The 11,296-nt window shown below is 37.2% G+C and overlaps 1 non-coding gene across 1 annotated transcript; it reads right to left on the bottom strand.

Annotated features, from left to right (window-relative positions):
* Positions 1 to 5,968: 5,968 nt before the first annotated feature.
* Positions 5,969 to 6,098, bottom strand: LOC126032755 (small nucleolar RNA SNORA51). Its single transcript, XR_007503968.1, has one exon. It is a non-coding gene; the product is annotated as a small nucleolar RNA SNORA51 (small nucleolar RNA).
* Positions 6,099 to 11,296: the final 5,198 nt, after the last annotated feature.

The following is an 11,296-nucleotide window of genomic DNA, read 5'->3' as shown; positions in this document are numbered from 1 at the left end:
GGATAAAATAGACTTAACTGCTTTATATGTCAGAGGTGAAGTCACATCACCGATGGCTAGAACGTTCAAAAGTGCCATATATATCATGCTGTACTTCACTGTTGTTCTTGTTGTTCTTACAAGTTCGCACACTCTGGAGGAAGTTCTAGTGAACAGGTAAACGTCTAGTTATGTTTTCAATGAACACATTCATCATTTTTAAACATTTTCAATGAATGTAATGACTGACGTCTGGTTTCTTTTCTCAGAGATTTAACTTCTATCCACCCCAAGGATTGCCTTTCTTCCCTCCGATTCCATTTCCACCCCCTCCGCAGATCCCTTTTCCACCGCTTCCACCCCCACCCCCAGTAAGCATGATGAGTTGGGGTCAGGAGTTTCAAACTGCAAATATGCATATTTACTTGTTGGATGATGGTTATGAAATTTAGAAATCCACTAGCATGCTTAAAGTAATACAGTCTACTATGGATAAAAAGAATCACCAATATCTGATAGGAAAACTTCCTTCCACCAGATGGCAGAATAGTACTTAACGTTGAGGGAAGGTCAGTAGAAAAGGGACAGACTCAGACTGATCTCTCTTGGGTGGGGTATGAGAAAAGCATAGCTAAGGAAAGTGCAAGTGGCTCAAAGTAACAAACCCTAAGGACTGTTCTGTGTAATGAAGCTTACTGTGGGAGAGACATGGGAGCTGGGGGTGGGGTGGGACTTTAGGTAGGAAGTAGAGGGACTTAGGAAGGGACATTGAGACAAAGGCAGAGGAGTATTTGGTGGAGTGTGTAATGTTCAAATTTTGCATTATGAAACTGTATCATTGACAGTATTGTAAAAGTTTAAAGCAAGGTGACTAAAATAAGATTATTTTAAGTATGGCAAAGAATGAACTTCAAAACATAAATGACTTAGTAAAACTATTAATACAGAAGGCAGATTATAATCTACAGCCCAGTAATCTGCCTTCTGTATTAATAGTTTTACTATTAATAGTTGTACTTTGTACAACAAAGTAAATGCATACTTCTTGAAAGTAAAATAAAGACTTTAAATCCATTAGAATCTAATTGCCACCAACTTAAAGAATGTCTTCTTGGGAACCCAGAAGATAGTGGGTGGAGGGAAATTTGGATGGATGAAATAAAGGGTAGAAAAATGAATGAACAAATAAGAAACAAAATGTTCACTTTTTATTTATAATTCACTTTTTCTCTCTCCCCTCACCTCTCGGTAGATTCCGTTTCCTTTTCCTATTCCTTTTGATCCAAATCAGGTAATTATACTTAATTTTCTTTCAAGAATAAATTTAAGTAAACATAAAACAAAAACTTGAAAAAATTTTAGGCTTAACTGGAGAGGAATTTGATACCAAGAATGATGGTTAACATTCTCTTTTTGGAAGTTATTGATATTTTATATGATTTGATTCATTTAATATATATATTGCATACCCACTGAAAACTAAATTAAGATATAAAACATTCCTTGACCATATGGAGGGGAACCCTGAAAACAAGAAAGTATATTTAAATCAAAAACAAGTTTGGGGAGCTGGAGCAGTGGCGCAAGCAGTAAGGCATCTGCCTTGCCCACCCTAGCCTAGGAAGAACTGCGTTTTCATCCCCCAGTGTCCCATATGGTCCCCCAAGCCAGGAGTGATTTCTGAGCACATAGCCAGGAGTGGCCCCTCAGTGTCACCGAATGTGGCCCAAAAAACAAGAAAACAAACAAACAAAACAAACAAAAAAAAACAAGTTTGGACTCTGTCATCTAATTTTGGGATAACTTTAAATTCCTTTGACCTTTAAATTTTGCTAGAATATAAATAATGATTTATATTCTAATAAATAATTGATTTATAAAGTTCAATTCAATTTCAGAATTTTATACTTATATCTATCATTGAGGGAATAATCATGATATTAAATGATTACTTAATTTTTTCTTCTTACAGGCTAACTATAACAATAACAAATCAAACATAATTGTAAAATATAGAATATAGTTATGCAAAACATAGCTTTACATTCTAAACTTTTTATTAATTTTATGTTGTAACTATCAGAAACCATATTAAAGTTTTCTTTCATAAAAAAGTGACCCCAAGAAGTAGTCTTTTTTCAACCTAGTGAGTTTAAATTTAATGATCTTTTTCAGAAGTTCCTTTTCCATAGGCACCCATTAAAGAAAATGTGGCTTTCCTGAAATAGAGATGAAAGTGATAGGGGTATACAAAAGAAGATAACTTAAAATATTAGTGAATATGAATCCCAATAACATAAATGTAGAAATATCCAGCTTCCTTAAAGCATGTTTTCATTAGTCAGGCTAATATAACATGTTTAACACAAAAGATACAAATAAAATGTGCATTATAACTCCTTGATAATTGAATTGTTCCTTTTATCATAGGTCCTGACAATTAATGATTTTATATCGGTAAGTCTATTCTGTCCTATTACTCTATACAATTTAATAAAATGTCACACATAACATCCTAGAATAGACAAGTCAGTTCACTGTGAAAATTGCTATCCATATTAGCTTTATTCCTTTGGAAACAAAATTAAGCAGCTGTTAAAAATAATCCATCTTAAATAATTTATTTGTACCAGAAACTTCAAGGTAAATAGGTAACTTTCAAAGTCTAACTAGTAATTTAAGATTTTTAAGTTTAAATATCTAATACTTTTCCCAAAATCTAGACTGTTTAATTGACACTGTAGCACATTTATGACACATCATAAAAATTCTAGCATATCTACAAATAAAAATATTTTAAACTGTCTTCAGTGATCACACAATTACCACATTTACACACACAGACAGACACACAGACACACAAAACACTCACAGTCCTGCATTTGGAAAGTCTAGACTTTTTACAATCAAATGAGCTGTGCAGCCTTAGATAAAATGTATAAACTTAAGTACAAAATCTCTTCTACCAAAATATTTCCAGACACATCAATGATCAAATCTTACTGTTAATACTGATCTGTATTTTATTTTCCTTAACTGTATAAAATTCTGGTAGAAGGGCTGAACCAAAAGTTACTAATAGTGGGAAGGGTGCTTGCCTTTCATACTGCTAATACAGGTTCAATCCCCACATTTCACATAATCCCCTCAACCCTTACAGTAATGATCCCCGTCTAAAGTGAGGAGTAAATGCTGACTGAGCATTAGGTGTAGCCTAAAAACAAACCAAAAAAAAAGGTATATTAAAAATAAACTTCTGCAATATGGTAACAGTGTTAAGATATGTTTTCTGCTACTGGTCAGTATTAAGGCAAAGAGCAGAAAAGGGGATCTTGAGAAACAAATGTAACTTCAGTTCTCAGAGTGTCATTTACTAACTCTGGCACAGTTCTTCCCCCAAATGCTTTACCTTCTTAATTAAGTAGCCCATTAGTTGGGCAAATTGCCAATCTCTTCAAACAGTAGGCCCACCTATGCTTTCACAGTGAAAATGTCCATGCCAGTGAACCATTAAAATATTTATAATTGGGGGCCAGAGAGATAGCACAGCGCGTTTGCCTTGCAAGCAGCCAACCCAGGACCTAAGGTGGTTAGTTCGAATCCCAGAGTCCCATATGGTCCCCCATGCCTGCCAGGAGCTATTTCTGAGCAGATAACCAGGAGTAACCCATGAGCGCTGCCGGGTGTGGCCCAAAACCCAAAGTATTTATAATTGGGCTTTGTAGTAAGAAAAAATATCCATCTCATGTTTGAGCTTTCAATTTTCTTACAAAGCACTTAATTTCACTGATTATATTTCCATACCCGCTCTTTCACCAAAGACAAACTTTGTGCCATTACTTGCACTGCAAAGACTTTACAGTGGGCGTGGCTGACAGTAAAATAAATGCTATATTTTTGTGCGGTCCAATGACAAGACAGTAGCAGATGTGTCTAAGATGCCGAAATGGTTTGGTTCAGGAAAGTGCTGTGGCTTCTGATGCAAGAGAAGATCTTTTCTATACACTCACTTCCTATTAATCTGGCTATGCAGATGAATTGCTAGTTGAAATTCAAAGTTTCTTGAATGAAAAACATACCCACCAAATTTAAGTGAGGCCAGGTGTTACTTGTTCTATATCTCAAGTCCAGAGAGATGAGTTAGTGCTTGAAGAAAATGACATTGAATTTGTATCAAATTCAACTGCTTTAACAGAGCTAGTTAATAACACGGATATTCAGAAATGCTGAAATAGTATCTATGTCTCTGAAAAAGGAACAGCACTGTATGCAAATGATCAATATCTAAGCCACTACATTGATAGCAGGATTTACAAAATAGTTCTACAATCTGCTGAGATAAAATAATACATTTCTAACTTTTCTGATAGATTGAAACCAGCTGCAGGGCAGTTTTAGGAAATATTTAATTAAATGGATATTAATAAATTGGTATTAATTTGGGGTTGTGGACTTTGGGCTACATCCAGTGGTACTCAGGGATTACCTCCTGGGATTACTCAGGGATTACTCCTGGCAGGGCTCAAGGGACCATATAAAATTGGTGCTAGAGATCTAACAGAGTCAGTCACATAAAAGGCAAACACACGGGGCCCGGAGAGATAGCACAGCGGCGTTTGCCTTGCAAGCAGCCGATCCAGGACCAAAGGTGGTTGGTTCGAATCCCGGTGTCCCATACGGTCCCCCGTGCCTGCCAGGAGCTATTTCTGAGCAGACAGCCAGGAGTGACCCCTGAGCACTGCCGGGTGTGGCCCAAAAAAAAAACAAAAAAAAAAAAAGGCAAACACACAAAACATGTGCAGTCCTGCGTTTGGAAATTGACTCTTTACAATCAAATGAGCTGTGTAGCCATGAATAAAATATATAAACTTAAGTACAAAATCTTTTTCCTGTCCCCAAAATGAAATTAATTTTTCAACATATTTTATATTAAAAACATTCTAACATATATGTATCAAGTTTAATAAATTAATAACTAAACCCAGAGGAGCCAGGAAGAGAGGGCCTAGAATACATACCTAGAAAGCGATAGGTCAGCATTCCACTCAAATTCTGCATGCTCTCCCAGCGCCATCTGCTGGCTACACCTATGCAGGATCCAGGTAGTGTTAAAACCATCAGGCCCACCACATTCGGGGCAGAAAATTTCCAGAAGGGGTCCCAGGCCCCCAGCTCCTAAGGGTAACCCACATTTTCCCAATTTTCTGTATAAAAATAAAACTATAACATACTAATTATTCTTCTTTCACAGTTACTCATTTCTATCTTGAACCAACTGGGGGTAAGTTTAAATTTATTTTTATGTGATTATAAACTACAAATCTATTTCATGAATTGAAAATAATACATAATTTTTTTTTATTTTAGGGCTTTCTAGGGGTAAGAATTTACTTCTTTGATTTTATTAACAAAATGGCATTTAATCCCAGAAAAGGTAAGGATGTTCCTTCCAAACAATGAAAACATGGCAGAACCAAACTCAATGGCTACTCAACATAGAGCTCGAGTCATGACCTCAATCTTTTTAAAAGATATTTACATCATAATCTAAGTATCCATCAAAAGGTACATCTAATCTGAAGGTCTAAAGGGAATTATAATTATAATACCTGAGATATTTTATAAAATCCTCTGTACACAATATTAGATTAAAATTTTCACTTCAGATTTATTCTTGTCTTATGAACAATGTGATGTACACATTGAGAAAAGTATGCCATAAAATTACCGAGCCTAACCTCAAAATAACACAACTCAACAAAAAGCAGCAGCCAGCTTATGGTAGACTCCACATGGAACTGAGACCTTGGCTTCAGTCTCCCTCCATGTGCTTTGATTGAAAAGTATGTATGCATAAAATAAAAGGCCAAAAAGATAAATTCCTTTTCTTAATATCGGAACTTATATAATATTATGTAGAGAATATGTTGGCTGTGGTGTCAACTTTGAAATAAACTGTTGAATCAAAATATTCTCAATCCCAATTTTTTTTTGTCCCCCAATTCACAATACAGACCAGGCAAAGGGCCTGTGTTGAGGTGTATATGGGGATGCATTTACTGTACCTCCTCTTTCTATACAGTCAGTGTAAAGAACACAACATGTGTTCTTTACAATCCCAATTTTTTTGTTTGTTTTTTGTTTTGGGGCCACACCCGGCGATGCTCAGGGGTTACTCCTGGCTGTCTGCTCAGAAATAGCTCCTGGCAGGCACGGGGGACCATATGAGGACACCGAGATTCAAACCAACCACCTTTGGTTCTGGATAGGCTGCTTGCAAGGCAAACGCCGCTGTGCTCTCTCTCCGGGCCCTACAATCCCAATTTTTAAAGACAGAATTCTACCCACATTTTCCTCTGACAAGTTTCACTACCCTGATTTTTTTTTTTTATGATTCTTGTTTTGGGGCCAATAAGGCAGTTTTCAGGAGTTACTCCTTGCTCTGAACTCAGAAATCAATCCTGGTGGATGTGGGGGGACAATATAGAATGCCCAAGATAGAACCTGAGTTTCCAGGGGGCAAGGCAAGAGCCCTACCCTATATACCATATGTACTATGTACTATATACTGATGCTTTTTCTTTGGATTTGGAGGTTTTTTTTTTCCTTTAGATGTCTGTTTTCTTTTTTCTTTTTTTCCTTTCTTCTTTTCTTCCTTCCCTCCTTCCTCCCTCCCTCCTTCCTTCTTTCTTCCTTTTCTTTCTCTTTTCTTTCTTCCTTCCTTCTTTCTCTCTCTTCCTTTTTCATTTTGTTTATGTTTTTGGGCCACACCAGTGACACTCAGGGGTTACTCCTGGCTATGCACTCAAAAATTGCTCCTGGGCTTGGGGACCATATGGGATGCCCGGGATCAAACAGAGTTCCTTCCCGGATCAGTCACGTGAAAGGCAAATGCCCTACCACTGTGCTATCGCTCTGACCCCAGCTTCATTTTTTTAAAAGTATTTGCTTTTATTTATTTTTATAATAATATCTTTATTTAAGCACTATGATTACAAGCATATTTATAGTTAGGTTTCACTCATAAGCAGAACACCCCATTCACCAGTGCAACATTCCCACCATCAATGCTCCCTATCTCCCTCCTCCCCCACCCCCTGCCTATATTCAAGACAGGCATTCTACTTTTCTCGCTTATTTACAATATCATGATAGTTGTTAGTGTAGCTACTTCTCTAACTGCACTTACCACTCTTTGTTGTGAGCTTCATATCATGAGCCAGTCCTTCCAGCCCTCATCTCTATTGTCTGACGATTACAATAATGCCCTTCTTTATAAAACCCATAGATGAGTGAGACTATTCTGTGTGTGTGTCTCTCTCCCTCTCTGACTTATTTCACTCAGTCTGATAGTTTCTATGTCCATCCATGTATAGGAAGATTTCATGACTTCATATTTTCTGACGGCTGCGTAATATTCAATTGTGTATATGTTATCAGTTTCTTTAGCCACTCATCTGTTGGAGGGCATCTGGGTTGTTTCCAGAATCTGGCTATTGTCAATAGCACTGCAATGAATACAGGTGTAAAGAAGGTATTTTTGTATTGTATTTTTGTGTCCCTAGGGTATAGCCCTAGGAATGGTATAGCTGGGTCATATGGGAGCTCAAATTCCAGTTTTTTGGGGAATATCCATAGTTTTCCATAAAGTCTGTACTAGACAGCATTCCCACCAACACTGATAGTTCTTGTGGAATGAGATGGTACTTCATCATTATTTTGATTTGCATCTCCCTGATAATTAGTGATGTGGAGCATTTTTTCATGTTCTGGGTTATCTGTATTTCTTCTTTGAGGAAATGTCTGTCCATTTCTTCTCCCCATTTTTTGATGGGGTTACAGGTTTTTTCATATTAAGTTCTGACAGTAACTTGCATATCTTAGTTATTAGTTCCTTATTGGATGGGTATTGGGTGAATAGTTTCTCCCATTCTGTGGGTGGCTTTTGTATCCTAGTCACTATTTCTGTTGAGGTGCAGAAGCTTCTCAGCTTAATGTGTTTACCTCCACTTCCACCTCCTTGAAGACGCGTTTAGTCTCAATGTCATGGAGTGTCTTACCTATGTGTTGTTCTATATATCTTATGGCTTCAGGTCTGATATCGTCTTTAATCCATTTGGATTTGACCTTTGTGTGTGGTGTTAGCTGGAGGTCTGAGTTCACTATTTTGCAAGTGGCTGACCAGTTGTCCCAACACCACTTGTTGAAAAGGTTTTCCTTGCTTCATTTTGCTTTTATTGCCCCTTGATCAAAAATTAGTTGATGGTTTTGTCTGGGGATCATTCTCTGAATACTCAAGTCTATTCCATTGATTTGAGGGTCTATTTTCCAATGCCATGCTGTTTTAATGGCTATAGCTTTGTAATACAATTAAAGTTGGGGAAAGTGATGCCTCCCATATTCCTTTTCCTAAGGGTTGCTCTAGCTATTTGTGGGTGTTTATTGTTCCAAATGAATTTCAGAAGTGTTTGATCCACTTCTTTGAAGAATCTCATAAGGGACCCGGAGAGATAGCACAGCGGCGTTTGCCTTGCAAGCAGCTGATCCAGGACCAAAGGTGGTTGGTTCGAATCCCGGTGTCCCATATGGTCCCCCGTGCCTGCCAGGAGCTATTTCTGAGCAGACAGCCAGAAGTATCCCCTGAGCGCCTCCGGGTGTGACCCAAAAACCAAAAAAAAAAAAAAAAAAAAAAAAAGAATCTCATGAGGATCCTTAGAGGGATTGCATTAAGTCTGTACAATGCCATGGGGAGTATTATCATTTTTTTTTTTTTTGGTTTTTGGGCCACACCCGGTAACGCTCAGGGGTTACTCCTGGCTATGTGCTCAGAAGTTGCTCCTGGCTTGGGGGACCATATGGGACACCGGGGGATCGAACCGCGGTCCGTCCAAGGCCAGCGCAGGCAAGGCAGGCACCTTACCTTTAGCGCCACCGCCCGGCCCCGAGTATTATCATTTTAATGATGTTTCTTATCTCTTCAATGGTATATTATCTGATCAGATGACCTCAAAGATAGGTGATTAAAAAGAATTTTATGTTGCAAAAAAAATAGCTGAGGAGTCAACATACTAGCATTTAAGAAGAGAACTGTGTTTTTGATCTCCCAAAATTCATTATTACACTATATTAACTAATAAGCAGTAATACAAAAACCATTGTTGGAAACATGGGTAAAGTGGAAAGGGATTCATAGCAAAAATATCTTCACACAACAACTGTAATCTTTATTTTTTTGCCTTGACAGTAATAATTCACGCCAACATCAGAAGTTGCTTGCATATGGTTAGTAAAATCTCCAAGTACTTAATCTTACAAGCACTATGATACATTTTTAAATATGTTGTCAGTCTTGAGCCCAAGAGATAGAACTGGGATTACGGAAATTGCTTTTCTGGTATCTTAACTGAATTTAATCCCTGGTACCAACACCAAAGTAAATGTTGTCTTGAGTTTAATAGGCCCAGGCAATTATCTCAAAGGACCCTCCAAACACTATCAGGTAAGCCCCCAAGCAATGTTAGATCTTTGTATTCTACACCAGTAAGATGTCAGGCCCACACAGCCAAGTTATACTATGACAGGCTCAAGCCCCCTGAGCACTGCTAAGTGCTTCCCCCAAAAGGAGTTCAATAGCCTCAGGTCATATGCATATTAGTAAATTAACAAAATAACTATATAAAATATAAACAATATTATATTATACATTATATTTACATATAAATAAATCACATATATAATTTATTATATTAATAATAAAGATGCTTATATAAAATATAATTGTATATGAATTATATTATAAATTAATGTTAATATTAGAATCAATACAAAATTTGGCTTTTCGATATAAACAGGGCCAAATTAAATACAAGTGCTTTTTTCAGCCAATGTATTAAATCTGATTATTTATTTAAACAATATATATTTAAGAAAGCAATACTAAATCCCAGAAGCCTTTCTAAGGTCATTCAGAGTAGCAAAGCCTCTAAAAATGTTTAGAATTTTCAAGAGCACTCTTCAGCTTCCAATATTTACATTGGAAAATAGTTATAGTCCTAGATAAGTTTAGCATATGCTTCAGTTTGAAATGCATTCAAGAGTTCAAGAACACCAGCCAGGTAGATAAATACAGTGTGTGGCCACTTATCCTTAGAGCAGGATAATATCAATATCAAAGACAATAATAAACTGTCTTTGGGCCAAAGTTATGCAAACAATTTCAACAGTGCTAGGCAAATCCAAGGCGCTCCTTAAATTTCCAGTCACTGAGCTAGAGAATTAGGACTGGGCGAAGGCAGTGCATTGTATGCTGCTGGAGCAGTTCAATCCCAGCACTACAGGATTCCCTAAAAATGCTAGGGACCCCTGATCACTGCCAGGTGTGCTTCATGTGCTTTCAAGTGCTTTCATGCACTTCTTGGGAGCTGTCTTCCCCACAAACAACACCTAGGAGCTGGAGCAATAGCATACAGGTAGGGTATTTGACTTGCATGCAGTTGATCCATGTTCAATTCCCAGAGCCTACCAGGAGTAATTTCTAAGTGCAGAGCAAGAAGAAGTAACCAGGTTTGGCCCAAAAGCAAAAGAAAAGATCAAGACAACAATCACAAATGTATTACCACGGGTAATATGAGAAGTGCTTAAGTATAATCTTCCAACACTCATTACTTACACTCAGTAAAGAATCATAAAACCTTCATAGTCAGGGCTGGTGAGGTGGTGCTAGAGATAAGGTGTCTGCCTTGCAAGCGCTAGCCAAGGAAGGACCGCGGTTCAACCCCCCAGCTTCCCATATGGTCCCCCAACCCAGGGGCAATTTCTGAGCGCTTAGCCAGGAGTAACCCCTGAGTGTCAAAAAGGTGTGGCCCAAACAAAACAAACAAACAAAAAAAACCTTCATAGTCTTAGGAGAGAATTCAGTAAGCAAAAATTAGATCAGAATTCAAGCTCTGTCCCTTACTAAATAAACCATATGGGGATCTTTCTAAATATCAATTTCACTTGTAGACTAATAATACTGTGAGATCAAGTGAATAAATATATAATCAATAGTTTTACTATTCCTACTTAACCAAAGAGCTCTAAAGAATAAAAAGTAGCCTTTATATCTAAATACAAGAAAATCAAATATCATGGCAATATTATCTAGTATCATAAAAGTAGATAATACTCCAGAAATAACCTTGACTTAATTTCTTTTGTTTTTCTCTATTATAGATGGTGCTGGAGACTAATAGATTTGTGCAGATTATCTAGTTTAGCCTACAGTTTCTCATTTTGCATACTTTGCAAGTATTCAAAAAATACACCCATAATGTCA

Source organism: Suncus etruscus, chromosome 16, assembly GCF_024139225.1.
Source record: "Suncus etruscus isolate mSunEtr1 chromosome 16, mSunEtr1.pri.cur, whole genome shotgun sequence".
NCBI lineage: Eukaryota > Metazoa > Chordata > Mammalia > Eulipotyphla > Soricidae > Suncus > Suncus etruscus.
The sequence above is the reverse complement of the archived record's forward strand: the minus strand, read 5'-3'. Positions and strand labels throughout refer to the sequence as shown.